At 54.4% G+C, this 21,116-nt stretch overlaps 56 non-coding genes and 6 pseudogenes across 56 annotated transcripts; 5 read left to right on the top strand and 57 right to left on the bottom strand.

Moving 5' to 3' along the window:
- Positions 1-100: 100 nt before the first annotated feature.
- On the bottom strand, positions 101-219 carry LOC129897816 (5S ribosomal RNA). The gene has a single exon (XR_008768882.1). It is a non-coding gene; the product is annotated as a 5S ribosomal RNA (ribosomal RNA).
- A 222-nt stretch (positions 220-441) lies between these two features.
- On the bottom strand, positions 442-560 carry LOC129897856 (5S ribosomal RNA). The gene has a single exon (XR_008768920.1). It is a non-coding gene; the product is annotated as a 5S ribosomal RNA (ribosomal RNA).
- A 221-nt stretch (positions 561-781) lies between these two features.
- On the bottom strand, positions 782-900 carry LOC129897835 (5S ribosomal RNA). The gene has a single exon (XR_008768901.1). It is a non-coding gene; the product is annotated as a 5S ribosomal RNA (ribosomal RNA).
- Positions 901-1,122: 222 nt separating this feature from the next.
- LOC129897864 (5S ribosomal RNA) lies at positions 1,123-1,240 on the bottom strand (annotated as a pseudogene).
- Positions 1,241-1,463: 223 nt separating this feature from the next.
- Positions 1,464-1,582, bottom strand: LOC129897767 (5S ribosomal RNA). The gene has a single exon (XR_008768836.1). It is a non-coding gene; the product is annotated as a 5S ribosomal RNA (ribosomal RNA).
- A 222-nt stretch (positions 1,583-1,804) lies between these two features.
- LOC129897851 (5S ribosomal RNA) lies at positions 1,805-1,921 on the bottom strand. The gene has a single exon (XR_008768916.1). It is a non-coding gene; the product is annotated as a 5S ribosomal RNA (ribosomal RNA).
- A 221-nt stretch (positions 1,922-2,142) lies between these two features.
- LOC129897804 (5S ribosomal RNA) lies at positions 2,143-2,261 on the bottom strand. The gene has a single exon (XR_008768871.1). It is a non-coding gene; the product is annotated as a 5S ribosomal RNA (ribosomal RNA).
- A 222-nt stretch (positions 2,262-2,483) lies between these two features.
- LOC129897887 (5S ribosomal RNA) lies at positions 2,484-2,602 on the bottom strand (annotated as a pseudogene).
- A 221-nt stretch (positions 2,603-2,823) lies between these two features.
- On the bottom strand, positions 2,824-2,942 carry LOC129897616 (5S ribosomal RNA). Its single transcript, XR_008768696.1, has one exon. It is a non-coding gene; the product is annotated as a 5S ribosomal RNA (ribosomal RNA).
- A 222-nt stretch (positions 2,943-3,164) lies between these two features.
- On the bottom strand, positions 3,165-3,283 carry LOC129897617 (5S ribosomal RNA). Its single transcript, XR_008768697.1, has one exon. It is a non-coding gene; the product is annotated as a 5S ribosomal RNA (ribosomal RNA).
- Positions 3,284-3,505: 222 nt separating this feature from the next.
- LOC129897702 (5S ribosomal RNA) lies at positions 3,506-3,624 on the bottom strand. Its single transcript, XR_008768777.1, has one exon. It is a non-coding gene; the product is annotated as a 5S ribosomal RNA (ribosomal RNA).
- Positions 3,625-3,846: 222 nt separating this feature from the next.
- Positions 3,847-3,965, bottom strand: LOC129897571 (5S ribosomal RNA). Its single transcript, XR_008768654.1, has one exon. It is a non-coding gene; the product is annotated as a 5S ribosomal RNA (ribosomal RNA).
- Positions 3,966-4,187: 222 nt separating this feature from the next.
- On the bottom strand, positions 4,188-4,306 carry LOC129897500 (5S ribosomal RNA). Its single transcript, XR_008768588.1, has one exon. It is a non-coding gene; the product is annotated as a 5S ribosomal RNA (ribosomal RNA).
- Positions 4,307-4,528: 222 nt separating this feature from the next.
- Positions 4,529-4,647, bottom strand: LOC129897658 (5S ribosomal RNA). The gene has a single exon (XR_008768735.1). It is a non-coding gene; the product is annotated as a 5S ribosomal RNA (ribosomal RNA).
- A 221-nt stretch (positions 4,648-4,868) lies between these two features.
- On the bottom strand, positions 4,869-4,987 carry LOC129897473 (5S ribosomal RNA). Its single transcript, XR_008768562.1, has one exon. It is a non-coding gene; the product is annotated as a 5S ribosomal RNA (ribosomal RNA).
- Positions 4,988-5,209: 222 nt separating this feature from the next.
- Positions 5,210-5,328, bottom strand: LOC129897659 (5S ribosomal RNA). Its single transcript, XR_008768736.1, has one exon. It is a non-coding gene; the product is annotated as a 5S ribosomal RNA (ribosomal RNA).
- Positions 5,329-5,550: 222 nt separating this feature from the next.
- LOC129897805 (5S ribosomal RNA) lies at positions 5,551-5,669 on the bottom strand. Its single transcript, XR_008768872.1, has one exon. It is a non-coding gene; the product is annotated as a 5S ribosomal RNA (ribosomal RNA).
- Positions 5,670-5,891: 222 nt separating this feature from the next.
- On the bottom strand, positions 5,892-6,010 carry LOC129897882 (5S ribosomal RNA; annotated as a pseudogene).
- Positions 6,011-6,231: 221 nt separating this feature from the next.
- LOC129897507 (5S ribosomal RNA) lies at positions 6,232-6,350 on the bottom strand. Its single transcript, XR_008768594.1, has one exon. It is a non-coding gene; the product is annotated as a 5S ribosomal RNA (ribosomal RNA).
- Positions 6,351-6,572: 222 nt separating this feature from the next.
- Positions 6,573-6,691, bottom strand: LOC129897703 (5S ribosomal RNA). Its single transcript, XR_008768778.1, has one exon. It is a non-coding gene; the product is annotated as a 5S ribosomal RNA (ribosomal RNA).
- A 222-nt stretch (positions 6,692-6,913) lies between these two features.
- On the bottom strand, positions 6,914-7,032 carry LOC129897572 (5S ribosomal RNA). Its single transcript, XR_008768655.1, has one exon. It is a non-coding gene; the product is annotated as a 5S ribosomal RNA (ribosomal RNA).
- A 222-nt stretch (positions 7,033-7,254) lies between these two features.
- Positions 7,255-7,373, bottom strand: LOC129897421 (5S ribosomal RNA). Its single transcript, XR_008768514.1, has one exon. It is a non-coding gene; the product is annotated as a 5S ribosomal RNA (ribosomal RNA).
- A 223-nt stretch (positions 7,374-7,596) lies between these two features.
- On the bottom strand, positions 7,597-7,715 carry LOC129897660 (5S ribosomal RNA). The gene has a single exon (XR_008768737.1). It is a non-coding gene; the product is annotated as a 5S ribosomal RNA (ribosomal RNA).
- Positions 7,716-7,936: 221 nt separating this feature from the next.
- LOC129897474 (5S ribosomal RNA) lies at positions 7,937-8,055 on the bottom strand. Its single transcript, XR_008768563.1, has one exon. It is a non-coding gene; the product is annotated as a 5S ribosomal RNA (ribosomal RNA).
- A 222-nt stretch (positions 8,056-8,277) lies between these two features.
- On the bottom strand, positions 8,278-8,396 carry LOC129897662 (5S ribosomal RNA). The gene has a single exon (XR_008768739.1). It is a non-coding gene; the product is annotated as a 5S ribosomal RNA (ribosomal RNA).
- Positions 8,397-8,618: 222 nt separating this feature from the next.
- On the bottom strand, positions 8,619-8,737 carry LOC129897806 (5S ribosomal RNA). The gene has a single exon (XR_008768873.1). It is a non-coding gene; the product is annotated as a 5S ribosomal RNA (ribosomal RNA).
- Positions 8,738-8,959: 222 nt separating this feature from the next.
- Positions 8,960-9,078, bottom strand: LOC129897883 (5S ribosomal RNA; annotated as a pseudogene).
- Positions 9,079-9,299: 221 nt separating this feature from the next.
- Positions 9,300-9,418, bottom strand: LOC129897377 (5S ribosomal RNA). The gene has a single exon (XR_008768469.1). It is a non-coding gene; the product is annotated as a 5S ribosomal RNA (ribosomal RNA).
- A 222-nt stretch (positions 9,419-9,640) lies between these two features.
- On the bottom strand, positions 9,641-9,759 carry LOC129897704 (5S ribosomal RNA). The gene has a single exon (XR_008768779.1). It is a non-coding gene; the product is annotated as a 5S ribosomal RNA (ribosomal RNA).
- Positions 9,760-9,981: 222 nt separating this feature from the next.
- LOC129897573 (5S ribosomal RNA) lies at positions 9,982-10,100 on the bottom strand. The gene has a single exon (XR_008768656.1). It is a non-coding gene; the product is annotated as a 5S ribosomal RNA (ribosomal RNA).
- A 222-nt stretch (positions 10,101-10,322) lies between these two features.
- LOC129897501 (5S ribosomal RNA) lies at positions 10,323-10,441 on the bottom strand. The gene has a single exon (XR_008768589.1). It is a non-coding gene; the product is annotated as a 5S ribosomal RNA (ribosomal RNA).
- A 222-nt stretch (positions 10,442-10,663) lies between these two features.
- Positions 10,664-10,782, bottom strand: LOC129897663 (5S ribosomal RNA). The gene has a single exon (XR_008768740.1). It is a non-coding gene; the product is annotated as a 5S ribosomal RNA (ribosomal RNA).
- A 221-nt stretch (positions 10,783-11,003) lies between these two features.
- On the bottom strand, positions 11,004-11,122 carry LOC129897475 (5S ribosomal RNA). Its single transcript, XR_008768564.1, has one exon. It is a non-coding gene; the product is annotated as a 5S ribosomal RNA (ribosomal RNA).
- A 222-nt stretch (positions 11,123-11,344) lies between these two features.
- Positions 11,345-11,463, bottom strand: LOC129897574 (5S ribosomal RNA). The gene has a single exon (XR_008768657.1). It is a non-coding gene; the product is annotated as a 5S ribosomal RNA (ribosomal RNA).
- A 222-nt stretch (positions 11,464-11,685) lies between these two features.
- On the bottom strand, positions 11,686-11,804 carry LOC129897413 (5S ribosomal RNA). Its single transcript, XR_008768506.1, has one exon. It is a non-coding gene; the product is annotated as a 5S ribosomal RNA (ribosomal RNA).
- A 222-nt stretch (positions 11,805-12,026) lies between these two features.
- Positions 12,027-12,145, bottom strand: LOC129897664 (5S ribosomal RNA). The gene has a single exon (XR_008768741.1). It is a non-coding gene; the product is annotated as a 5S ribosomal RNA (ribosomal RNA).
- A 221-nt stretch (positions 12,146-12,366) lies between these two features.
- Positions 12,367-12,485, bottom strand: LOC129897476 (5S ribosomal RNA). Its single transcript, XR_008768565.1, has one exon. It is a non-coding gene; the product is annotated as a 5S ribosomal RNA (ribosomal RNA).
- A 222-nt stretch (positions 12,486-12,707) lies between these two features.
- Positions 12,708-12,826, bottom strand: LOC129897665 (5S ribosomal RNA). Its single transcript, XR_008768742.1, has one exon. It is a non-coding gene; the product is annotated as a 5S ribosomal RNA (ribosomal RNA).
- Positions 12,827-13,048: 222 nt separating this feature from the next.
- On the bottom strand, positions 13,049-13,167 carry LOC129898036 (5S ribosomal RNA). Its single transcript, XR_008768956.1, has one exon. It is a non-coding gene; the product is annotated as a 5S ribosomal RNA (ribosomal RNA).
- Positions 13,168-13,388: 221 nt separating this feature from the next.
- LOC129897477 (5S ribosomal RNA) lies at positions 13,389-13,507 on the bottom strand. Its single transcript, XR_008768566.1, has one exon. It is a non-coding gene; the product is annotated as a 5S ribosomal RNA (ribosomal RNA).
- Positions 13,508-13,729: 222 nt separating this feature from the next.
- Positions 13,730-13,848, bottom strand: LOC129897706 (5S ribosomal RNA). The gene has a single exon (XR_008768780.1). It is a non-coding gene; the product is annotated as a 5S ribosomal RNA (ribosomal RNA).
- Positions 13,849-14,070: 222 nt separating this feature from the next.
- LOC129897707 (5S ribosomal RNA) lies at positions 14,071-14,189 on the bottom strand. Its single transcript, XR_008768781.1, has one exon. It is a non-coding gene; the product is annotated as a 5S ribosomal RNA (ribosomal RNA).
- A 221-nt stretch (positions 14,190-14,410) lies between these two features.
- On the bottom strand, positions 14,411-14,529 carry LOC129897452 (5S ribosomal RNA). The gene has a single exon (XR_008768543.1). It is a non-coding gene; the product is annotated as a 5S ribosomal RNA (ribosomal RNA).
- Positions 14,530-14,751: 222 nt separating this feature from the next.
- LOC129897933 (5S ribosomal RNA) lies at positions 14,752-14,869 on the bottom strand (annotated as a pseudogene).
- A 57-nt stretch (positions 14,870-14,926) lies between these two features.
- On the top strand, positions 14,927-15,045 carry LOC129897636 (5S ribosomal RNA). Its single transcript, XR_008768715.1, has one exon. It is a non-coding gene; the product is annotated as a 5S ribosomal RNA (ribosomal RNA).
- Positions 15,046-15,267: 222 nt separating this feature from the next.
- On the top strand, positions 15,268-15,386 carry LOC129897589 (5S ribosomal RNA). The gene has a single exon (XR_008768672.1). It is a non-coding gene; the product is annotated as a 5S ribosomal RNA (ribosomal RNA).
- Positions 15,387-15,608: 222 nt separating this feature from the next.
- LOC129897759 (5S ribosomal RNA) lies at positions 15,609-15,727 on the top strand. The gene has a single exon (XR_008768828.1). It is a non-coding gene; the product is annotated as a 5S ribosomal RNA (ribosomal RNA).
- A 226-nt stretch (positions 15,728-15,953) lies between these two features.
- Positions 15,954-16,072, bottom strand: LOC129897678 (5S ribosomal RNA). Its single transcript, XR_008768754.1, has one exon. It is a non-coding gene; the product is annotated as a 5S ribosomal RNA (ribosomal RNA).
- Positions 16,073-16,294: 222 nt separating this feature from the next.
- LOC129897466 (5S ribosomal RNA) lies at positions 16,295-16,413 on the bottom strand. The gene has a single exon (XR_008768556.1). It is a non-coding gene; the product is annotated as a 5S ribosomal RNA (ribosomal RNA).
- A 222-nt stretch (positions 16,414-16,635) lies between these two features.
- On the bottom strand, positions 16,636-16,754 carry LOC129897517 (5S ribosomal RNA). Its single transcript, XR_008768604.1, has one exon. It is a non-coding gene; the product is annotated as a 5S ribosomal RNA (ribosomal RNA).
- Positions 16,755-16,976: 222 nt separating this feature from the next.
- On the bottom strand, positions 16,977-17,095 carry LOC129897730 (5S ribosomal RNA). The gene has a single exon (XR_008768802.1). It is a non-coding gene; the product is annotated as a 5S ribosomal RNA (ribosomal RNA).
- Positions 17,096-17,317: 222 nt separating this feature from the next.
- Positions 17,318-17,436, bottom strand: LOC129897448 (5S ribosomal RNA). Its single transcript, XR_008768539.1, has one exon. It is a non-coding gene; the product is annotated as a 5S ribosomal RNA (ribosomal RNA).
- Positions 17,437-17,658: 222 nt separating this feature from the next.
- On the bottom strand, positions 17,659-17,777 carry LOC129897645 (5S ribosomal RNA). The gene has a single exon (XR_008768723.1). It is a non-coding gene; the product is annotated as a 5S ribosomal RNA (ribosomal RNA).
- A 223-nt stretch (positions 17,778-18,000) lies between these two features.
- On the bottom strand, positions 18,001-18,119 carry LOC129897766 (5S ribosomal RNA). Its single transcript, XR_008768835.1, has one exon. It is a non-coding gene; the product is annotated as a 5S ribosomal RNA (ribosomal RNA).
- A 222-nt stretch (positions 18,120-18,341) lies between these two features.
- LOC129897732 (5S ribosomal RNA) lies at positions 18,342-18,460 on the bottom strand. Its single transcript, XR_008768804.1, has one exon. It is a non-coding gene; the product is annotated as a 5S ribosomal RNA (ribosomal RNA).
- Positions 18,461-18,682: 222 nt separating this feature from the next.
- On the bottom strand, positions 18,683-18,801 carry LOC129897773 (5S ribosomal RNA). Its single transcript, XR_008768841.1, has one exon. It is a non-coding gene; the product is annotated as a 5S ribosomal RNA (ribosomal RNA).
- A 222-nt stretch (positions 18,802-19,023) lies between these two features.
- Positions 19,024-19,142, bottom strand: LOC129897794 (5S ribosomal RNA). The gene has a single exon (XR_008768861.1). It is a non-coding gene; the product is annotated as a 5S ribosomal RNA (ribosomal RNA).
- A 222-nt stretch (positions 19,143-19,364) lies between these two features.
- On the bottom strand, positions 19,365-19,483 carry LOC129897763 (5S ribosomal RNA). Its single transcript, XR_008768832.1, has one exon. It is a non-coding gene; the product is annotated as a 5S ribosomal RNA (ribosomal RNA).
- Positions 19,484-19,705: 222 nt separating this feature from the next.
- Positions 19,706-19,824, bottom strand: LOC129897683 (5S ribosomal RNA). The gene has a single exon (XR_008768759.1). It is a non-coding gene; the product is annotated as a 5S ribosomal RNA (ribosomal RNA).
- A 222-nt stretch (positions 19,825-20,046) lies between these two features.
- Positions 20,047-20,159, bottom strand: LOC129897940 (5S ribosomal RNA; annotated as a pseudogene).
- Positions 20,160-20,438: 279 nt separating this feature from the next.
- On the top strand, positions 20,439-20,557 carry LOC129897729 (5S ribosomal RNA). The gene has a single exon (XR_008768801.1). It is a non-coding gene; the product is annotated as a 5S ribosomal RNA (ribosomal RNA).
- Positions 20,558-20,780: 223 nt separating this feature from the next.
- On the top strand, positions 20,781-20,899 carry LOC129897751 (5S ribosomal RNA). The gene has a single exon (XR_008768822.1). It is a non-coding gene; the product is annotated as a 5S ribosomal RNA (ribosomal RNA).
- Positions 20,900-21,116: the final 217 nt, after the last annotated feature.

Consider the following 21,116-nt stretch of genomic DNA (forward strand, 5'->3'; position numbering starts at 1 on the left):
ATCACCCATCCTAACGACGTCTAGGCCCCGAATATCGTGTCTTGAAAAAAATATATATTATTGAGTAGACGAAACCGTGCCGAATTCCGATAAAAAAAAAGGGATGCAACATGAGGACTTCCCAAGAGGTCACCCATCTTAGTACTAATCTCGCCCAAGCACGCTTAACTTCGAACTTCTGATGTGATCCGGTGCGTTAGTGCTGGTATGATCCCATCCATCATTCCTAGCGCTCTAAATTTTATTAAACACCTCCTTCACCTCCCAAACGGCTAGGCATGCGCCCAGTCCTCCACGTAACGACGCACCATACCGCCTGTCACGCCCGTCCTAAGCGCCTCCATCGCACGTCCTAACGGCGTCTAGGCCCCGAATGTCGTGTCCGCAAAAAAATACTTGTTATCGAGTAGACGAAACCGTGCCGAATTCCGACAAAAAAGAGGGATGCAACACGAGAACTTACCAGGGGGTCACCCATCCTAGTACTACTATCGCCCAAGCACGCTTAACTTCGGAGTTCTGATGGGATCCGGTGCGTTAGTTTTGCTATAAACGCATCCATCATTCCTAGCGCTCTACATTCTATTAAACACCCCCTTACCCTCCCAAACGCCCCGGTATTCGCCCTGCCCACCACGCACCGATGCACCCTGCCGCCTGTCACGCCCGTCCTAAGCGCCTCCATCACCCGTCCTAATGTCGTCTAGGCCCCGAATGTCATGTCCAAAAAAAATACTTATTATCGAGTAGACGAAACCGTGCCGAATTCCGACAAAAAGGAAGGATGCAACACGGAGACTTCCCAAAGGGTCACCCATCCTAGTACTACTCTCGCCCAAGCACGCTTAACCTCGGAGTTCTGATGGGATCTTGTGCGTTATTGCAGGTATGTTCGCATCCATCATTCCTAGCGCTCTAAATTCTATTAAACACCTCCTTCCCCTCCCAAACGCCCCGGCATGCGTCTTGCCCTTTACGCACCGACGCACCCTGCCGCCTATCATGCTCGTCCTAGGCGCCTCTATTGCCCGTCCTAACGGCGTCTAGGCACTGAATGTCGTATCCGCACAAAAATACTTATTATCGAGTAGACGAAACCGTGCCGAATTGCGACAAAAATGAGGGATGCAACACGAGGACTTCCCAGGGGTCACCCATCCTAGTACTACTCTCGCCAAAGCACGCTTAACTTTGAAGTTTTGATTGGATCCGGTGCGTTAGTGCTGGTATTATCACATCCATTATTCCTAGCGCTCTAAATTTCTATTAAACACCCCCTTTCACTCCCAAACGCCCCGGCATGCGCCCTGCCCTCCACGCACCGACGAACCCTGCCGCCTGTCACACCCATCCTAAGCGACTCCATCGCCCATCCTAATGGCGTCTAGGCCCCTAATGTCTTGTCCGCAAAAAAATACTTATTATCGAGTAGACGAAACCGTGCCACATTCCGACAAAAAGGAGGGATGCAACACGAGGACTTCCCAAGGAGTCACCCATCCTAGTACTACTCTCGCCCAAGCACCCTTAACTTCGGAGTTTTGATGGGATCCGGTTAGTTAGTGCTGGTATGATCGCATCCATCATTCTTAGCGCTCTAAATTTTATTAAACACCCCATTCCCCTCCCAAACGCCCTGACATGCCCTCTGCCCTCCACGCACCGACGCACCCTGCTGCCTGTCACGCCCGTCTTAAGCGCCTCCATCGCCCGTCCTAACGGCGTCTATGCCCCGAATGTCCTATCCGAAAAAAAATACTTATTATCGAGTAGACGAAACCGTGCCGAATTCCGACAAAAAGGAAAAATGCAACACGAGGACTTCCAGGGGTCACCCATCGTAGTACTACTCTCGCCCAAGCACACTTAACCTCAGAATTCTGATGGGATCCGGTGCGTTAGTGCTAGTATGATCGCATCCATCATTCTAGCGCTCTAAATTCTATTAAACACCCCCTTTCCCTCTCAAACGCCCCGGCATGCGTCTTGCCCTCCACGCACCGACGCACCCTGCTGCCTGTCATGCTCGTCCTATGCGCCTCCATCGCCCGTCCTAACGGCGTCTAGGCCCCGAATGTCGTGTGCGCAAAAAAATACTTATTATCGAGTAGACGAAACCGTATCGAATTACGACAAAAAGGAAGGATGCAACACGGAGACTTCCCAAGGGGTCACCCATTCTAGTACTACTCTCGCCCAAGCACGCTTAACACCGAAGTTTTGATGGGATCCGGTGCATTAGTGCTGGTATGATCGCATCCGTCATTCGTAGCGCTCTAAATTCTATTATACACCTGCTTCCCCTCTCAAATGCCTCGGCATGCACCCTGCCCTCCATGTACCGACGCACCCTGCCGCCTGTCACGATCGTCCTAAGCGCCTTCATCGCCCGTCCTAACGGCGTCTAGGACCCGAATGTCGTGTCCGTGAAAAAATACTTATTATCGAGTAGGCGAAATCGTGCCGAATTCCGACAAAAAGGAGGGATGCAACAAGTGGACTTCCCGGGAGGTCATCCATCTTAGTACTACTCTCGCCCAAAAACGCTTAACTTAGGAGTTCTGATCGTATCCGGTGCGTTAGTGCTGGTATGATCGCATCCATCATTCCTAGCGCTCTAAATTCTATTAAACACCCCTTTCCCTCCCAAACGCCCCGGCATGCGCCCTGCCCTCCACGCACCGACGCACCCTGCCGCCTGTCACGCCCGTCCTAAGCGCTTCCATCGTTCGTCCTAACGGCGTCTAGGCCCCTAATGTCGTGTCCGCAAAAAAATACTTATTATCGAGTAGACGAAACCGTGCCGAATTCCGACAAAAAGGAGGGATGCAACACGAGGACTTCCCAAGGGGTCACCCATCCTAGTACTACTCTCGCCCAAGCACGCTTAACTTCGGAGTTCTGATGGGATTCGGTGCGTTAGTGCTGGTATGATCGCATCCATCATTCCTAGCGCTCTAAATTCTATTAAACACCCCCTTCCCCTCCCAAACGCCCCGGCATGCGCCATGCCCTCCACGCACCGACTCACCCTGCCGCCTGTCACGCACGTCCTAAGCGCCTCCATCGCACGTCCTAATGGCGTCTAGGCCCCGAATGTCGTGTCCGCAAAAAAATACTTATTATCGAGTAGACGAAACCGTGCCGAATTCCGACAAAAAGGAGGGATGCAACACGAGGACTTCCCAAGGGGTCACCCATCCTAGTACTACTCTCGCCCAAGCACGCTTAACTTCGGAGTTCTGATGGGATTCGGTGCGTTAGTGCTGGTATGATCGCATCCATCATTCCTAGCGCTCTAAATTCTATTAAACACCCCCTTCCCCTCCCAAACGCCCCGGCATGCGCCATGCCCTCCACGCACCGACTCACCCTGCCGCCTGTCACGCACGTCCTAAGCGCCTCCATCGCACGTCCTAATGGCGTCTAGGCCCCGAATGTCGTGTCCGCAAAAAAATACTTGTTATCGAGTAGACGAAACCGTGCCGAATTCCGACAAAAAGGAGGGATGCAACACGAGGACTTCCCAGGGGGTCATCCATCCTAGTACCACTCTAGCCCAAGCACGCTTAACTTCGGAGTTCTGATGGGATCCGGTGCGTTAGTGCTGGTATGATCGCATCCATCATTCTTAGCGCTCTAAATTCTATTAAACATCCCCTTCCCCTCCCAAACGCCTCGGCATGCGCCCTGCCCTCCACGCACAGACGCACCCTGCCGCCTGTCACGCCCGTCCTAAGCGCCTCCATCGCACGTCCTAACGGCGTCTAGGCCCTGAATGTCGTGTCCGCAAAAAAATACTTGTTATCGAATAGACGAAACCGTGCCGAATTCCGACAAAAAGGAGGGATGCAACACGAGGACTTCCCAAGGGGTCACCCATCCTAGTACTACTCTCGCCCAAGCAAGCTTAACTTCGGAGTTCTGATGGGATCCGGTGCGTTAGTGCTGGTATGATCGCATCCATCATTCCTAGCGCTCTAAATTCTATTAAACACGCCTTTACCCTCCCAAACGCCCCGACATGCGCCCTGCCCTCCACGCACCGACGCACCCTGCTGCCTATCACGCCCGTCCTAAGCGCCTCCATCGCACGTCCTAACGGCGTCTAGGCCCCGAATGTCGTGTCCGCAAAAAAATACTTGTTATCGAGTAGACAAAACCGTGCCGAATTCCGACAAAAAGGAGGGATGCAACACGAGGACTTCCCAGGGGGTTACCCATCCGAGTACTACTCTCGCCCAAGCACGCTTAACTTCGGAGTTCTGATGGGATCCGGTGCGTTAGTGCTGGTATGATCGCATCCATCATTCCTAGCGCTCTAAATTCTATTAAACACCCCCATACCCTCCCAAACGCCCCGGCATGCGCCCTGCCCTCCACGCACCGACGCACCCTGCCGCCTGTCACGCCCGTCCTAAGCGCCTCCATCGCACGTCCTAACGGCGTCTAGGCCCCGAATGTCGTGTCCGCAGGAAAATACTTGTTGTCGAATAGACGAAATCGTGCCGAATTTCGACAAAAAGGAGGGATGCAACACGAGGACTTCCCAGGGGGTCACCCATCCTAGTACTACTCTCGCACAAGCACGCTTAACTTCGGAGTTCTGATGTGATCCGGTGCGTTAGTGCTGGTATGATCGCATCCATCATTCCTAGCGCTCTAAATTCTATTAAACACCCCCTTCCCCTCCCAAACGCCCCGGCATGCGCCCTGCCCTCCACGCACCGACGCACCCTGCCGCCTGTCACGCCCGTCCTAAGCGCCTCCATCGCACGTCCTAACGGCGTCTAAGCCCCTAATGTCGTGTCCGAAAAAAATACTTGTTGTCGAGTAGACGAAACCGTGCCGAATTCCGACAAAAAAGAGGGATGCAACACGAGGACTTCCCAAGGGGTCACCCATCCTAGTACTACTCTCGCCCAAGCACGCTTAACTTCGGAGTTCTGATGGGATCCGGTGCGTTAGTGCTGGTATGATCGCTTCCATCATTCCTAGCGCTCTAAATTCTATTAAACACCCCCTTCCCCTCCCAAACGCCCCGGCATGCGCCCTGCCCTCCACGCACCGACGCACCCTGCCGCCTGTCACGCCCGTCCTAAGCGCCTCCATCGCACGTCCTAACGGCGTCTAGGCCCCGAATGTCGTGTCCGCAGTAAAATACTTGTTGTCGAATAGACGAAATCGTGCCGAATTTCGACAAAAAGGAGGGATGCAACACGAGGACTTCCCAGGGGGTCACCCATCCTAGTACTACTCTCGCACAAGCACGCTTAACTTCGGAGTTCTGATGTGATCCGGTGCGTTAGTGCTGGTATGATCGCATCCACCATTCCTAGCGCTCTAAATTCTATTAAACACCTCCTTCCCCTCCCAAATGCCCTAGCATGCGCCCTGCCCTCCACGCACCGAAGCACCCTGCCGCGTGTCACGCCCGTCCTAAGCACCTCCATCGCACGTCCTAACGGCGTCTAGGCCCCGAATGTCTTGTCCGCAAAAAAATACTTGTTATCGAGTAGACGAAACCGTGCCGAATTCCGACAAAAAGGAAGGATGCAACACGGAGACTTCCCAAGGGGTCACCCATTCTAGTACTACTCTCGCCCAAGCACGCTTAACACCGAAGTTTTGATGGGATCCGGTGCATTAGTGCTGGTATGATCGCATCCGTCATTTGTAGCGCTCTAAATTCTATTATACACCTGCTTCCCCTCTCAAATGCCTCGGCATGCACCCTGCCCTCCATGTACCGACGCACCCTGCCGCCTGTCACGATCGTCCTAAGCGCCTTCATCGCCCGTCCTAACGGCGTCTAGGACCCGAATGTCGTGTCCGTGAAAAAATACTTATTATCGAGTAGGCGAAATCGTGCCGAATTCCGACAAAAAGGAGGGATGCAACAAGTGGACTTCCCGGGAGGTCATCCATCTTAGTACTACTCTCGCCCAAATACGCTTAACTTAGGAGTTCTGATCGTATCCGGTGCGTTAGTGCTGGTATGATCGCATCCATCATTCCTAGCGCTCTAAATTCTATTAAACACCCCTTTCCCTCCCAAACGCCCCGGCATGCGCCCTGCCCTCCACGCACCGACGCACCCTGCCGCCTGTCACGCCCGTCCTAAGCGCTTCCATCGTTCGTCCTAACGGCGTCTAGGCCCCTAATGTCGTGTCCGCAAAAAAATACTTATTATCGAGTAGACGAAACCGTGCCGAATTCCGACAAAAAGGAGGGATGCAACACGAGGACTTCCCAAGGGGTCACCCATCCTAGTACTACTCTCACCCAAGCACGCTTAACTTCGGAGTTCTGATGGGATCCGGTGCGTTAGTGCTGGTATGATCGCATCCATCATTCCTAGCGCTCTAAATTCTATTAAACACCCCCTTCCCCTCCCAAACGCCCCGGCATGCGCCATGCCCTCCACGCACCGACTCACCCTGCCGCCTGTCACGCACGTCCTAAGCGCCTCCATCGCACGTCCTAATGGCGTCTAGGCCCCGAATGTCGTGTCCGCAAAAAAATACTTGTTATCGAGTAGACGAAACCGTGCCGAATTCCGACAAAAAGGAGGGATGCAACACGAGGACTTCCCAGGGGGTCATCCATCCTAGTACCACTCTAGCCCAAGCACGCTTAACTTCGGAGTTCTGATGGGATCCGGTGCGTTAGTGCTGGTATGATCGCATCCATCATTCTTAGCGCTCTAAATTCTATTAAACATCCCCTTCCCCTCCCAAACGCCCCGGCATGCGCCCTGCCCTCCACGCACAGACGCACCCTGCCGCCTGTCACGCCCGTCCTAAGCGCCTCCATCGCACGTCCTAACGGCGTCTAGGCCCTGAATGTCGTGTCCGCAAAAAAATACTTGTTATCGAATAGACGAAACCGTGCCGAATTCCGACAAAAAGGAGGGATGCAACACGAGGACTTCCCAAGGGGTCACCCATCCTAGTACTACTCTCGCCCAAGCAAGCTTAACTTCGGAGTTCTGATGGGATCCGGTGCGTTAGTGCTGGTATGATCGCATCCATCATTCCTAGCGCTCTAAATTCTATTAAACACGCCTTTACCCTCCCAAACGCCCCGACATGCGCCCTGCCCTCCACGCACCGACGCACCCTGCTGCCTATCACGCCCCTCCTAAGCGCCTCCATCGCACGTCCTAACGGCGTCTAGGCCCCGAATGTCGTGTCCGCAAAAAAATACTTGTTATCGAGTAGACAAAACCGTGCCGAATTCCGACAAAAAGGAGGGATGCAACACGAGGACTTCCCAGGGGGTTACCCATCCTAGTACTACTCTCGCCCAAGCACGCTTAACTTCGGAGTTCTGATGGGATCCGGTGCGTTAGTGCTGGTATGATCGCATCCATCATTCCTAGCGCTCTAAATTCTATTAAACACCCCCATACCCTCCCAAACGCCCCGGCATGCGCCCTGCCCTCCACGCACCGACGCACCCTGCCGCCTGTCACGCCCGTCCTAAGCGCCTCCATCGCACGTCCTAACGGCGTCTAGTCCCCGAATGTCGTGTCCGCAAAAAAAATACTTGTTGTCGAATAGACGAAATCGTGCCGAATTTCGACAAAAAGGAGGGATGCAACACGAGGACTTCCCAGGGGGTCACCCATCCTAGTACTACTCTCGCACAAGCACGCTTAACTTCGGAGTTCTGATGTGATCCGGTGCGTTAGTGCTGGTATGATCGCATCCATCATTCCTAGCGCTCTAAATTCTATTAAACACCCCCTTCCCCTCCCAAACGCCCCGGCATGCGCCCTGCCCTCCACGCACCGACGCACCCTGCCGCCTGTCACGCCCGTCCTAAGCGCCTCCATCGCACGTCCTAACGGCGTCTAAGCCCCTAATGTCGTGTCCGAAAAAAATACTTGTTGTCGAGTAGACGAAACCGTGCCGAATTCCGACAAAAAAGAGGGATGCAACACGAGGACTTCCCAAGGGGTCACCCATCCTAGTACTACTCTCGCCCAAGCACGCTTAACTTCGGAGTTCTGATGGGATCCGGTGCGTTAGTGCTGGTATGATCGCTTCCATCATTCCTAGCGCTCTAAATTCTATTAAACACCCCCTTCCCCTCCCAAACGCCCCGGCATGCGCCCTGCCCTCCACGCACCGACGCACCCTGCCGCCTGTCACGCCCGTCCTAAGCGCCTCCATCGCACGTCCTAACGGCGTCTAGGCCCCGAATGTCGTGTCCGCAGTAAAATACTTGTTGTCGAATAGACGAAATCGTGCCGAATTTCGACAAAAAGGAGGGATGCAACACGAGGACTTCCCAGGGGGTCACCCATCCTAGTACTACTCTCGCACAAGCACGCTTAACTTCGGAGTTCTGATGTGATCCGGTGCGTTAGTGCTGGTATGATCGCATCCACCATTCCTAGCGCTCTAAATTCTATTAAACACCTCCTTCCCCTCCCAAATGCCCTAGCATGCGCCCTGCCCTCCACGCACCGAAGCACCCTGCCGCGTGTCACGCCCGTCCTAAGCACCTCCATCGCACGTCCTAACGGCGTCTAGGCCCCGAATGTCTTGTCCGCAAAAAAATACTTGTTATCGAGTAGACGAAACCGTGCCGAATTCCGACAAAAAGGAAGGATGCAACACGGAGACTTCCCAAGGGGTCACCCATTCTAGTACTACTCTCGCCCAAGCACGCTTAACACCGAAGTTTTGATGGGATCCGGTGCATTAGTGCTGGTATGATCGCATCCGTCATTCGTAGCGCTCTAAATTCTATTATACACCTGCTTCCCCTCTCAAATGCCTCGGCATGCACCCTGCCCTCCATGTACCGACGCACCCTGCCGCCTGTCACGATCGTCCTAAGCGCCTTCATCGCCCGTCCTAACGGCGTCTAGGACCCGAATGTCGTGTCCGTGAAAAAATACTTATTATCGAGTAGGCGAAATCGTGCCGAATTCCGACAAAAAGGAGGGATGCAACAAGTGGACTTCCCGGGAGGTCATCCATCTTAGTACTACTCTCGCCCAAATACGCTTAACTTAGGAGTTCTGATCGTATCCGGTGCGTTAGTGCTGGTATGATCGCATCCATCATTCCTAGCGCTCTAAATTCTATTAAACACCCCTTTCCCTCCCAAACGCCCCGGCATGCGCCCTGCCCTCCACGCACCGACGCACCCTGCCGCCTGTCACGCCCGTCCTAAGCGGTTCCATCGTTCGTCCTAACGGCGTCTAGGCCCCTAATGTCGTGTCCGCAAAAAAATACTTATTATCGAGTAGACGAAACCGTGCCGAATTCCGACAAAAAGGAGGGATGCAACACGAGGACTTCCCAAGGGGTCACCCATCCTAGTACTACTCTCGCCCAAGCACGCTTAACTTCGGAGTTCTGATGGGATCCGGTGCGTTAGTGCTGGTATGATCGCATCCATCATTCCTAGCGCTCTAAATTCTATTAAACACCCCCTTCCCCTCCCAAACGCCCCGGCATGCGCCATGCCCTCCACGCACCGACTCACCCTGCCGCCTGTCACGCACGTCCTAAGCGCCTCCATCGCACGTCCTAATGGCGTCTAGGCCCCGAATGTCGTGTCCGCAAAAAAATACTTGTTATCGAGTAGACGAAACCGTGCCGAATTCCGACAAAAAGGAGGGATGCAACACGAGGACTTCCCAGGGGGTCATCCATCCTAGTACCACTCTAGCCCAAGCACGCTTAACTTCGGAGTTCTGATGGGATCCGGTGCGTTAGTGCTGGTATGATCGCATCCATCATTCTTAGCGCTCTAAATTCTATTAAACATCCCCTTCCCCTCCCAAACGCCCCGGCATGCGCCCTGCCCTCCACGCACAGACGCACCCTGCCGCCTGTCACGCCCGTCCTAAGCGCCTCCATCGCACGTCCTAACGGCGTCTAGGCCCTGAATGTCGTGTCCGCAAAAAAATACTTGTTATCGAATAGACGAAACCGTGCCGAATTCCGACAAAAAGGAGGGATGCAACACGAGGACTTCCCAAGGGGTCACCCATCCTAGTACTACTCTCGCCCAAGCAAGCTTAACTTCGGAGTTCTGATGGGATCCGGTGCGTTAGTGCTGGTATGATCGCATCCATCATTCCTAGCGCTCTAAATTCTATTAAACACGCCTTTACCCTCCCAAACGCCCCGACATGCGCCCTGCCCTCCACGCACCGACGCACCCTGCTGCCTATCACGCCCCTCCTAAGCGCCTCCATCGCACGTCCTAACGGCGTCTAGGCCCCGAATGTCGTGTCCGCAAAAAAATACTTGTTATCGAGTAGACAAAACCGTGCCGAATTCCGACAAAAAGGAGGGATGCAACACGAGGACTTCCCAGGGGGTTACCCATCCGAGTACTACTCTCGCCCAAGCACGCTTAACTTCGGAGTTCTGATGGGATCCGGTGCGTTAGTGCTGGTATGATCGCATCCATCATTCCTAGCGCTCTAAATTCTATTAAACACCCCCATACCCTCCCAAACGCCCCGGCATGCGCCCTGCCCTCCACGCACCGACGCACCCTGCCGCCTGTCACGCCCGTCCTAAGCGCCTCCATCGCACGTCCTAACGGCGTCTAGGCCCCGAATGTCGTGTCCGCAGAAAAATACTTGTTGTCGAATAGACGAAATCGTGCCGAATTTCGACAAAAAGGAGGGATGCAACACGAGGACTTCCCAGGGGGTCACCCATCCTAGTACTACTCTCGCACAAGCACGCTTAACTTCGGAGTTCTGATGTGATCCGGTGCGTTAGTGCTGGTATGATCGCATCCATCATTCCTAGCGCTCTAAATTCTATTAAACACCCCCTTCCCCTCCCAAACGCCCCGGCATGCGCCCTGCCCTCCACGCACCGACGCACCCTGCCGCCTGTCACGCCCGTCCTAAGCGCCTCCATCGCACGTCCTAACGGCGTCTAAGCCCCTAATGTGGTGTCCGAAAAAAATACTTGTTGTCGAGTAGACGAAACCGTGCCGAATTCCGACAAAAAGGAGGGATGCAACACGAGGACTTCCCAAGGGGTCACCCATCCTAGTACTACTCTCGCCCAAGCACGCTTAACTTCGGAGTTCTGATGGGATCCGGTGCGTTAGTGCTGGTATGATCGCTTCCATCATTCCTAGCGCTCTAAATTCTATTAAACACCCCCTTCCCCTCCCAAACGCCCCGGCATGCGCCCTGCCCTCCACGCACCGACGCACCCTGCCGCCTGTCACGCCCGTCCTAAGCGCCTCCATCGCACGTCCTAACGGCGTCTAGGCCCTGAATGTCGTGTCCGCAAAAAAATACTTGTTATCGAATAGACGAAACCGTGCCGAATTCCGACAAAAAGGAGGGATGCAACACGAGGACTTCCCAAGGGGTCACCCATCCTAGTACTACTCTCGCCCAAGCAAGCTTAACTTCGGAGTTCTGATGGGATCCGGTGCGTTAGTGCTGGTATGATCGCATCCATCATTCCTAGCGCTCTAAATTCTATTAAACACGCCTTTACCCTCCCAAACGCCCCGACATGCGCCCTGCCCTCCACGCACCGACGCACCCTGCTGCCTATCACGCCCCTCCTAAGCGCCTCCATCGCACGTCCTAACGGCGTCTAGGCCCCGAATGTCGTGTCCGCAAAAAAATACTTGTTATCGAGTAGACAAAACCGTGCCGAATTCCGACAAAAAGGAGGGATGCAACACGAGGACTTCCCAGGGGGTCACCCATCCGAGTACTACTCTCGCCCAAGCACGCTTAACTTCGGAGTTCTGATGGGATCCGGTGCGTTAGTGCTGGTATGATCGCATCCATCATTCCTAGCGCTCTAAATTCTATTAAACACCCCCATACCCTCCCAAACGCCCCGGCATGCGCCCTGCCCTCCACGCACCGACGCACCCTGCCGCCTGTCACGCCCGTCCTAAGCGCCTCCATCGCACGTCCTAACGGCGTCTAGGCCCCGAATGTCGTGTCCGCAGAAAAATACTTGTTGTCGAATAGACGAAATCGTGCCGAATTTCGACAAAAAGGAGGGATGCAACACGAGGACTTCCCAGGGGGTCACCCATCCTAGTACTACTCTCGCACAAGCACGCTTAACTTCGGAGTTCTGATGTGATCCGGTGCGTTAGTGCTGGTATGATCGCATCCATCATTCCTAGCGCTCTAAATTCTATTAAACACCCCCTTCCCCTCCCAAACGCCCCGGCATGCGCCCTGCCCTCCACGCACCGACGCACCCTGCCGCCTGTCACGCCCGTCCTAAGCGCCTCCATCGCACGTCCTAACGGCGTCTAAGCCCCTAATGTCGTGTCCGAAAAAAATACTTGTTGTCGAGTAGACGAAACCGTGCCGAATTCCGACAAAAAGGAGGGATGCAACACGAGGACTTCCCAAGGGGTCACCCATCCTAGTACTACTCTCGCCCAAGCACGCTTAACTTCGGAGTTCTGATGGGATCCGGTGCGTTAGTGCTGGTATGATCGCTTCCATCATTCCTAGCGCTCTAAATTCTATTAAACACCCCCTTCCCCTCCCAAACGCCCCGGCATGCGCCCTGCCCTCCACGCACCGACGCACCCTGCCGCCTGTCACGCCCGTCCTAAGCGCCTCCATCGCACGTCCTAACGGCGTCTAGGCCCCGAATGTCGTGTCCGCAGAAAAATACTTGTTGTCGAATAGACGAAATCGTGCCGAATTTCGACAAAAAGGAGGGATGCAACACGAGGACTTCCCAGGGGGTCACCCATCCTAGTACTACTCTCGCACAAGCACGCTTAACTTCGGAGTTCTGATGTGATCCGGTGCGTTAGTGCTGGTATGATCGCATCCACCATTCCTAGCGCTCTAAATTCTATTAAACACCTCCTTCCCCTCCCAAATGCCCTGGCATGCGCCCTGCCCTCCACGCACCGAAGCACCCTGCCGCGTGTCACGCCCGTCCTAAGCACCTCCATCGCACGTCCTAACGGCGTCTAGGCCCCGAATGTCTTGTCCGCAAAAAAATACTTGTTATCGAGTAGACGAAACCGTGCCGAATTCCGACAAAAAGGAGGGATGCAACACGAGGACTTCCCAGGGGGTCACCCATCCTAGTACTACTCTCGCCCAAGCACGCTTAACTTCGGAGTTCGGATGGGATCCGGTGCGTTAGTGCTGGTATGATCGCATCCATCATTCCTAGCGCTCTAAATTCTATTAAACACCCCCTTCCCCTCCCAAACGCCCCGGCATGCGCCCTGCCCTCCACGCACCGACGCACCCTGCCGCCTGTCACGCCCGTCCTAAGCGCCTCCATCGCACGTCCTAACGGCGTCTAAGCCCCTAATGTCGTGTCCGAAAAAAATACTTGTTGTCGAGTAGACGAAACCGTGCCGAATTCCGACAAAAAGGAGGGATGCAACACGAGGACTTCCCAAGGGGTCACCCATCCTAGTACTACTCTCGCCCAAGCACGCTTAACTTCGGAGTTCTGATGGGATCCGGTGCGTTAGTGCTGGTATGATCGCTTCCATCATTCCTAGCGCTCTAAATTCTATTAAACACCCCCTTCCCCTCCCAAACGCCCCGGCATGCGCCCTGCCCTCCACGCACCGACGCACCCTGCCGCCTGTCACGCGCGTCCTAAGCGCCTCCATCGCACGTCCTATCGGCATCTAGGCCCCGAATGTCGTGTCCGCAAAAAAATACTTGTTATCGTGTAGACGAAACCGTGCCGAATTCCTACAAAAAAGAGGGATGCAACACGAGGACTTCCTACGGGGTCATCCATCCTAGTACCACTCTCGCCCAAGCACGCTTAACTTCGGAGTTCTGATGGGATCCGGTGCGTTAGTGCTGGTATGATCACATCCATCAATCCTAGCGCTCTAAATTCTATTAAACACCCCCTTCCCCTCCCAAACGCCCCGGCATGCGCCCTGCCCTCCACGCACCGACGCACCATGCCGCCTGTCACGCCCGTCCTAAGCGCCTCCATCGCACGTCCTAACGGCGTCTAGGCCCCGAATGTCGTGTCCGCAAAAAAATACTTGTTATCGAGTAGACGAAACCGTGCCGAATTCTCATAAAAAGGAGGGATGCAACACGAGGACTTCCCAGGGGGTTACCCATACTAGTACTACTCTCGCCCAAGCACACTTAACTTCTGAGTTCGGATGGGATCCGGTGCGTTAGTGCTGGTATGATCGCATCCATCATTCCTAGCGCTCTAAATTCTATTAAACACCCCCTTCCCCTCCCAAACGCCCCGGCATGCGCCCTGCCCTCCACGCACCGACGCACCCTGCCGCCTGTCACGCCCGTCCTAAGCGCCTCCATCGCACGTCCTAACGGCGTCTAGGCCCCGAATGTCGTGTCCGCAAAAAATATTTGTTGTCGATTAGACGAAACCCTGCCGAATTCCGACAAAAAAGAGGGATGCAACACGAGGACTTCCCAGGGGGTCACCCATCCTAGTACTACTCTCGCCCAAGCACGCTTAACTTCGGAGTTCTGATGGGATCCGGTGCGTTAGTGCTAGTATGATCGCATCCATCATTCTTAGCGCTCTAAATTCTATTAAACACCCCCTTCCCCTCCCAAACGCCCCGGCATGCGCCCTGCCCTCCACGCACCGACGCACCCTGCCGCTTGTCACGCCCGTCCTAAGCGCCTCCATCGCACGTCCTAACGGCGTCTAAGCCCCTAATGTCGTGTCCGCAAAAAAATACTTGTTGTCGAGTAGACGAAACCGTGCCGAATTCCGACAAAAAGGAGGGATGCAACACGAGGACATCCCAGGGGGTCACCCATCCTAGTACTACTCTCGCCCAAGCACGCTTAACTTCGGAGTTTTGATGGAATCCGCACCGACGTGGAGGGCAGGGCGCATGCCGGGGCGTTTGGGAGGGGAAGGGGGTGTTTAACAGAATTTAGAGCGCTAGGAATGATGGATGCGATCATACCAGCACTAACGCACCGGATCCCATCAGAACTCCGAAGTTAAGCGTGCTTGGGCGAGAGTAGTACTAGGATGGGAGACCCCCTGGGAAGTCCTCTTGTTGCATCCCTCCTTTTTGTCGGAATTCGGCACGGTTTCGTCTACTCGACAACAAGTATTTTTTTGCGGACACGACATTAGGGGCCTAGACGCCGTTAGGACGTGCGATGGAGGCGCTTAGGACGGGCGTGACATGCGGCAGGGTGCGTCGGTGCGTGGAGGGCAGGGCGCATGCCGGGGCGTTTGGGAGGGGAAGGGGGTGTTTAATAGAATTTAGAGCGCTAGGAATGATGGATGCGATCATACCAGCACTAACGCACCGGATCCCATCAGAACTCCGAACTTAAGCGTGCTTGGGCGAGAGTAGTACTAGGATGGGTGACCCCTTGGGAAGTTCTCGTGTTGCATCCCTCCTTTTTGTCGGAATGTGGCATGGTTTTGTCTACTTGATAATAAGTATTTTTTTGCGGACAAGACATTAGGGGCCTGGACGCCGTTAGGACGGGCGATGGAGTCGCTTAGGACGGGCGTGACAGGCGGCAGGGTGCGTCGGTGCATGGAGGGCAGGGCGCATGCCGGGGCGTTTGGGAGGGAAAGAAGGTGTTTAATAGAATTTAGAGCGCTAAGAATGAATGATGCGATAATACCAGCATTAATGCACCGGATCTCATCAGAACTCCAAAGTTAAGCGTGCTTGGACGAGAGTAGTACTAGGATGGGTTACCCCCTGGGAAGTCCTCGTGTTGCATCCCTCCTTTTTGTCGGAATTCGGCACGATTTCGTCTACTCGATAACAAGTATTTTTTTGCCGACACGACATTCGGGGCCTAGACGCCGTTAGGAAGTGCGGTGGAGGCGCTAAGGACGGGCGTGACAGGCGGCAGGGTGCATTAGTGCGTCTAGGCCCCGAATGTCGTGTCCGCAAAAAAATACTTGTTGTCGAGTAGACGAAACTTTGCCGAATTCCGACAAAAAGAAGGGATGCAACACGAGGACTTCCCAAGGGGTCACCCGTCCTAGTACTACTCTCGCCCAAGCACGCTTAACTTCGGAGTTCTGATGGGATCCGGTGCGTTAGTGCTGGTATGATCGCTTTCATCATTCCTAGCGCTCTAAATTCTATTAAACACTCCCTTCCTCTCCCAAACGCCCCGACATGCGCCCTGCCCTCCACGCACCGACGCACCCTGCCGCCTGTCACGCCCGTCCTAAGCGCCTCTATCGCCCGTCCTAACGGCGTCTAGGCCCCGAATGTCGTGTCCGCCAAAAAATACTTGTTGTCGAGTAGACGAAACCGTGCCGAATTCCGACAAAAAAGAGGGATGCAACACGAGAACTTCCCAGGGGGTCACCCATCCTAGTACTACCCTCGTCCAAGCACGCTTAACTTCGGAGTTCTGATGGGATCCGGTGCGTTAGTGCTGGTATGATCGCATCCATCATTCTTAGCGCTCTAAATTCTATTAAACACCCCTTTCCCCTCCCAAACGCCCTGACATGCGCTCTGCCCTCCACGCACCAACGCACCCTGCTGCCTGTCACGCCCGTCTTAAGCGCCTCCATCGCGCGTCCTAACGGCGTCTAGGCCCCGAATGTCCTATCCGAAAAAAAATACTTGTTATCGAATAGACGAAACCGTGCCGAATTCCGACAAAAAGGAGGGATGCAACACGAGGACTTCCCAGGGGATCACCCATCCTAGTACTACCCTCGTCCAAGCACGCTTAACTTCGGAGTTCTGATGGGATCCGGTGCGTTAGTGCTGGTATGATCGCATCCATCATTCCTAGCGCTCTAAATTCTATTAAGCGCCCCCATCCCCTCCCAAACGCCCCGGCATGCGCCCTTCCCTCCACGCACCGACGCACCCTGCCGCCTGTCACGCCCGTCCTAAGCGCCTCCATCGCCCGTCCTAACGGCGTCTAGGCCCCGAATGTCGTGTCCGCAAAAAAATACTTGTTATCGAGTAGACGAAACCGTGCCGAATTCCGACAAAAAAGAGGGATGCAACACGAGGACTTACCAGGGGGTCACCCATCCTAGTACTACTCTCGCCCAAGCACGCTTAACTTCGGAGTTCTGATCTGATCCGGTGCATTAGTGCTGGTATGATCGCATCCATCATTCCTAGCGCTCTAAATTCTATTAAGCGCCCCCTTCCCCTCCCAAACGCCCCGGCATGCGCCCTGCCCTCCACGCACCGACGCACCCTACCGCCTGTCACGCCCGTCCTAAGCGCCTCCATCGCCCGTCCTAACGGCTTCTAGGCCCCGAATGTCGTGTCCGCAAAAAAATACTTGTTGTCGAGTAGACGAAACCGTGCCGAATTCCAACAAAAAGGAGGGATGCAACACGAGGACTTCCTAGGGGGTCACCCATCCTAGTACTACTCTCGCCCAAGCACGCTTAACTTCGGAGTTCTGATGGGATCCGGTGCGTTAGTGCTGGTATGATCGCATCCATCATTCCTAGCGCTCAAAATTCTATTAAATACCCCCTTCCCCTCCCAAACGCCCCGGCATGCGCCCTGCCCTCCACGCACCGACGCACCCTGCCGCCTGTCACGCCCGTCCTAAGCGCCTCCATCGCACGTCCTAACGGCGTCTAGGCCCCGAATGTCGTGTCCGCAAAAAAATACTTATTATCGAGTAGACGAAACCGTGCCGAATTCCGACAAAAAGGAGGGATGCAACACGAGGTCTTCCCAGGGGGTCACCCATCCTAGTACTACTCTCGCCCAAGCACGCTTAACTTCAGAGTTCTGATGGGATCCGGTGCGTTAGTGTTGGTATGATCGCATCCATCATTTCTAGCGCTCTAAATTCTATTAAACACCCCCTTCCCCTCCCAAACTCCCCCTGCATGCGCCCTGCCCTCCACACACCGACGCACCCTGCCGCCTGTCACGCCCGTCCTAAGCGCCTCCATCGCCCGTCCTAACGGCGTCCAGGCCCCGAATGTCGTGTCCGCAAAAAAATACTTGTTGTCTAGTAGACGAAACCGTGCTGAATTCCGACAAAAAGGAGGGATGCAACACGAGGTCTTCCCAGGGGGTCACCCTTCCTAGTACTACTCTCGCCCAAGTACGCTTAACTTCGGAGTTCTGATGGGAGCCGGTGCGTTATTGCTGGTATGATCGCATCCATCATTCCTATCGCTCTAAATTCTATTAAACACCCCCTTCCCCTCCCAAACGCCCCGGTATGCGCCCCGCCCTCCACGCACCGACGCACCCTGCCGCCTGTCACGCCTGTCCTAAGCGCCTCCATCGCACGTCCTAACGGCGTCTAGGCCCCGAATGTCGTGTCCGCAAAAAAATACTTGTTGTCGAGTAGACGAAACCGTGCCGAATTCCGACAAAAAAGAGGGATGCAACACGAGGACTTCCCAGGGGGTCACCCATCCTAGTACTACTTTCGTCAAAGCACGCTTAACTTCGGAGTTCTGATGGGATCCGGTGCGTTAGTGCTGGTATGATCACATCCATCATTCCTAGCGCTCTAAATTCTATTAAACACCCCCTTCCCCTCCCAAACGCCTCGGCATGCGCCCTGCCCTCCACGCACCGACGCACCCTGCCGCCTGTCACGCCCGTCCTAAGCATCTCCATCGCACGTCCTAACGGCGTCTAGGCCCCGAATGTCGTGTCCGCAAAAAAATACTTGTTATCGAGTAGACGAAACCGTGTCGAATTCCGACAAAAAGGAGGGATGCAACACGAGGACTTTCCAGGGGGTCACCCATCCTAGTAATACTCTCGCCCAAGCACGCTTAACTTCGAAGTTCTGATTGGATCCGGTGTGTTAGTGCTGGTATGATCGCATCCACCATTCCTAGCGCTCTAAATTCTATTAAACACCCCCTTCCCCTCCCAAATGCCCTGGCATGCGCCCTGCCCTCGACGCACCGACGCACCCTGCCGCCTGTCACGCCCGTCCTAAGCGCCTCCATCGCACGTCCTAACGGCGTCTAGGCCCCGAATGTCGTGTCTGAAAAAAAATACTTGTTATCGAGTAGACGAAACCGTGCCGAATTCCGACAAAAAGGAGGGATGCAACACGAGGACTTCCCAGGGGGTCACCCATCCTAGTACTACTCTCGCCCAAGCACGCTTAACTTCGAGGATTTGATGGGATCCGGTGCGTTAGTGCTGGTATATTCGCATCCATCATTCCTAGCGATCTAAATTCTATTAAACACCCCCTTCCCCTCCCAAACGTCCCGGCATGCGCCCTGCCCTCCACGCACCGACGCACCCTGCCGCCTGTCACGCCCGTCCTAAGCGCCTCCATCGCACGTCCTAACGGCTTCTAGGCCCCGAATTTCGTGTCCGCAAAAAAATACTTGGTGTCGAGTAGACGAAACTGTGCCGAATTCCGACAAAAAGAAGGGATGCAACACGAGGACTTCCCAAGGGGTCACCCATCCTAGTACTACTCTCGCCCAAGCACGCTTAACTTCGAAGTTCTGATGGTATCCGGTGCGTTAGTGCTGGTATGATCGCTTTCATCATTCCTAGCGCTCTAAATTCTATTAAACACCCCCTTCCCCTCCCAAACGCCCCGGCATGCGCCCTGTCCTCCACGCACCGACACACCCTGCCGCCTGTCACGACCGTCCTAAGCGCCTCCATCGCCCGTCCTAACGGCGTCTATGCCCCGAATGTCGTATTCGTAAAAAAATACTTGTTATCGAGTAGACGAAACCGTGCCGAGTTCCGATAAAAAGGAGGGATGCAACACGAGGACTTCCCAAGGGGTCACCAATCCTAGTACTAATCTCGCCCAAGCACACTTAACTTCGGAGTTCTGATGGGATCCGGTGCGTTAGTGCTGGTATGATCGCATCCATCATTCCTAGCGCTTTAAATTCTATTAAACACCTCCATCCCCTCCCAAATGACCCGGAATGCGTCCTGCCCTCCATGTACCGATGCACTCTACTGCCTGTCACTCCCGTCCTAAGCGCCTCCATCACCTGTCCTAATAACGTCAAGGTTCCGAATGTCGTATCCATAAAACAATATTTATTATCGAGTAGATGAAACTGTGCTAAATTCCGATAAAAAGGAGGGATGCAACACAAGGACTTCTCAGGGGGTCACCCATACTACTCTCTCCCAAGTACGCTTAACTTTGTAGTTTTGATGGGATCCGGTGTGTTAGTGCTGGTATGATCGCATCCATCATTCCTAGCGCTCTAAATTCTATTAAACACCCCCTTCCCCTCGTGTTGCATCCCTCTTTTTTGTCGGAATTCGGCACGGTTTTGTCTACTTGATAATAAGTATTTTTTTTCGGATAGGACATTCGGGGCCTAGACGCCGTTAGGACGGGCGATGGAGGCGCTTAAGACGGGCGTGACAGGCAGTAGGGTGCGTCGGTGTGTGGAGGGCAGAGCGCATGTCAGGGCGTTTGGGAGGGGAAAGGGGTGTTTAATAGAATTTAGAGCGCTAAGAATGATGGATGCGATCATACCAGCACTAACTCACCGGATCCCATCAAAACTCCGAAGTTAAGGGTGCTTGGGCGAGAGTAGTACTAGGATGGGTGACTCCTTGGGAAGTCCTCGTGTTGCATCCCTCCTTTTTGTCGGAATGTGGCACGGTTTCGTCTACTCGATAATAAGTATTTTTTTGCGGACAAGACATTAGGGGCCTAGACGCCATTAGGATGGGCGATGGAGTCGCTTAGGACGGGCGTGACAGGCGGCAGGGTTCGTCGGTGCGTGGAGGGCGGGGCGCATGCCGGGGCGTTTGGGAGTGAAAGGGGGTGTTTAATAGAAATTTAGAGCGCTAGGAATAATGGATGCGATAATACCAGCACTAATGCACCGGATCTCTTCAGAACTCCGAAGTTAAGCGTGCTTGGACGAGAGTAGTACTAGGATGGGTGACCCCCTAGGAAGTCCTCGTGTTACATCCCTCCTTTTTATCGGAAGTCGGCACAATTTCGTCTACTCGATAATAAGTATTGTTTTGTGGACACGACATTCGGGGCTTAGACGCCATTAGGACGGAAGATGGAGGCGCTAAGGACGGGCGTGACAGGCGGCAGGGTGCGTCGGTGCGTGGAGGGCATGGCACATGCCGGGGCATTTGGGAGGGGAAGGGGGTGTTTAATAGAATTTAGAGCGCTAGGA

This window comes from Solanum dulcamara, chromosome 7, assembly GCF_947179165.1.
Source record: "Solanum dulcamara chromosome 7, daSolDulc1.2, whole genome shotgun sequence".
NCBI classification, from domain to species: domain Eukaryota; kingdom Viridiplantae; phylum Streptophyta; class Magnoliopsida; order Solanales; family Solanaceae; genus Solanum; species Solanum dulcamara.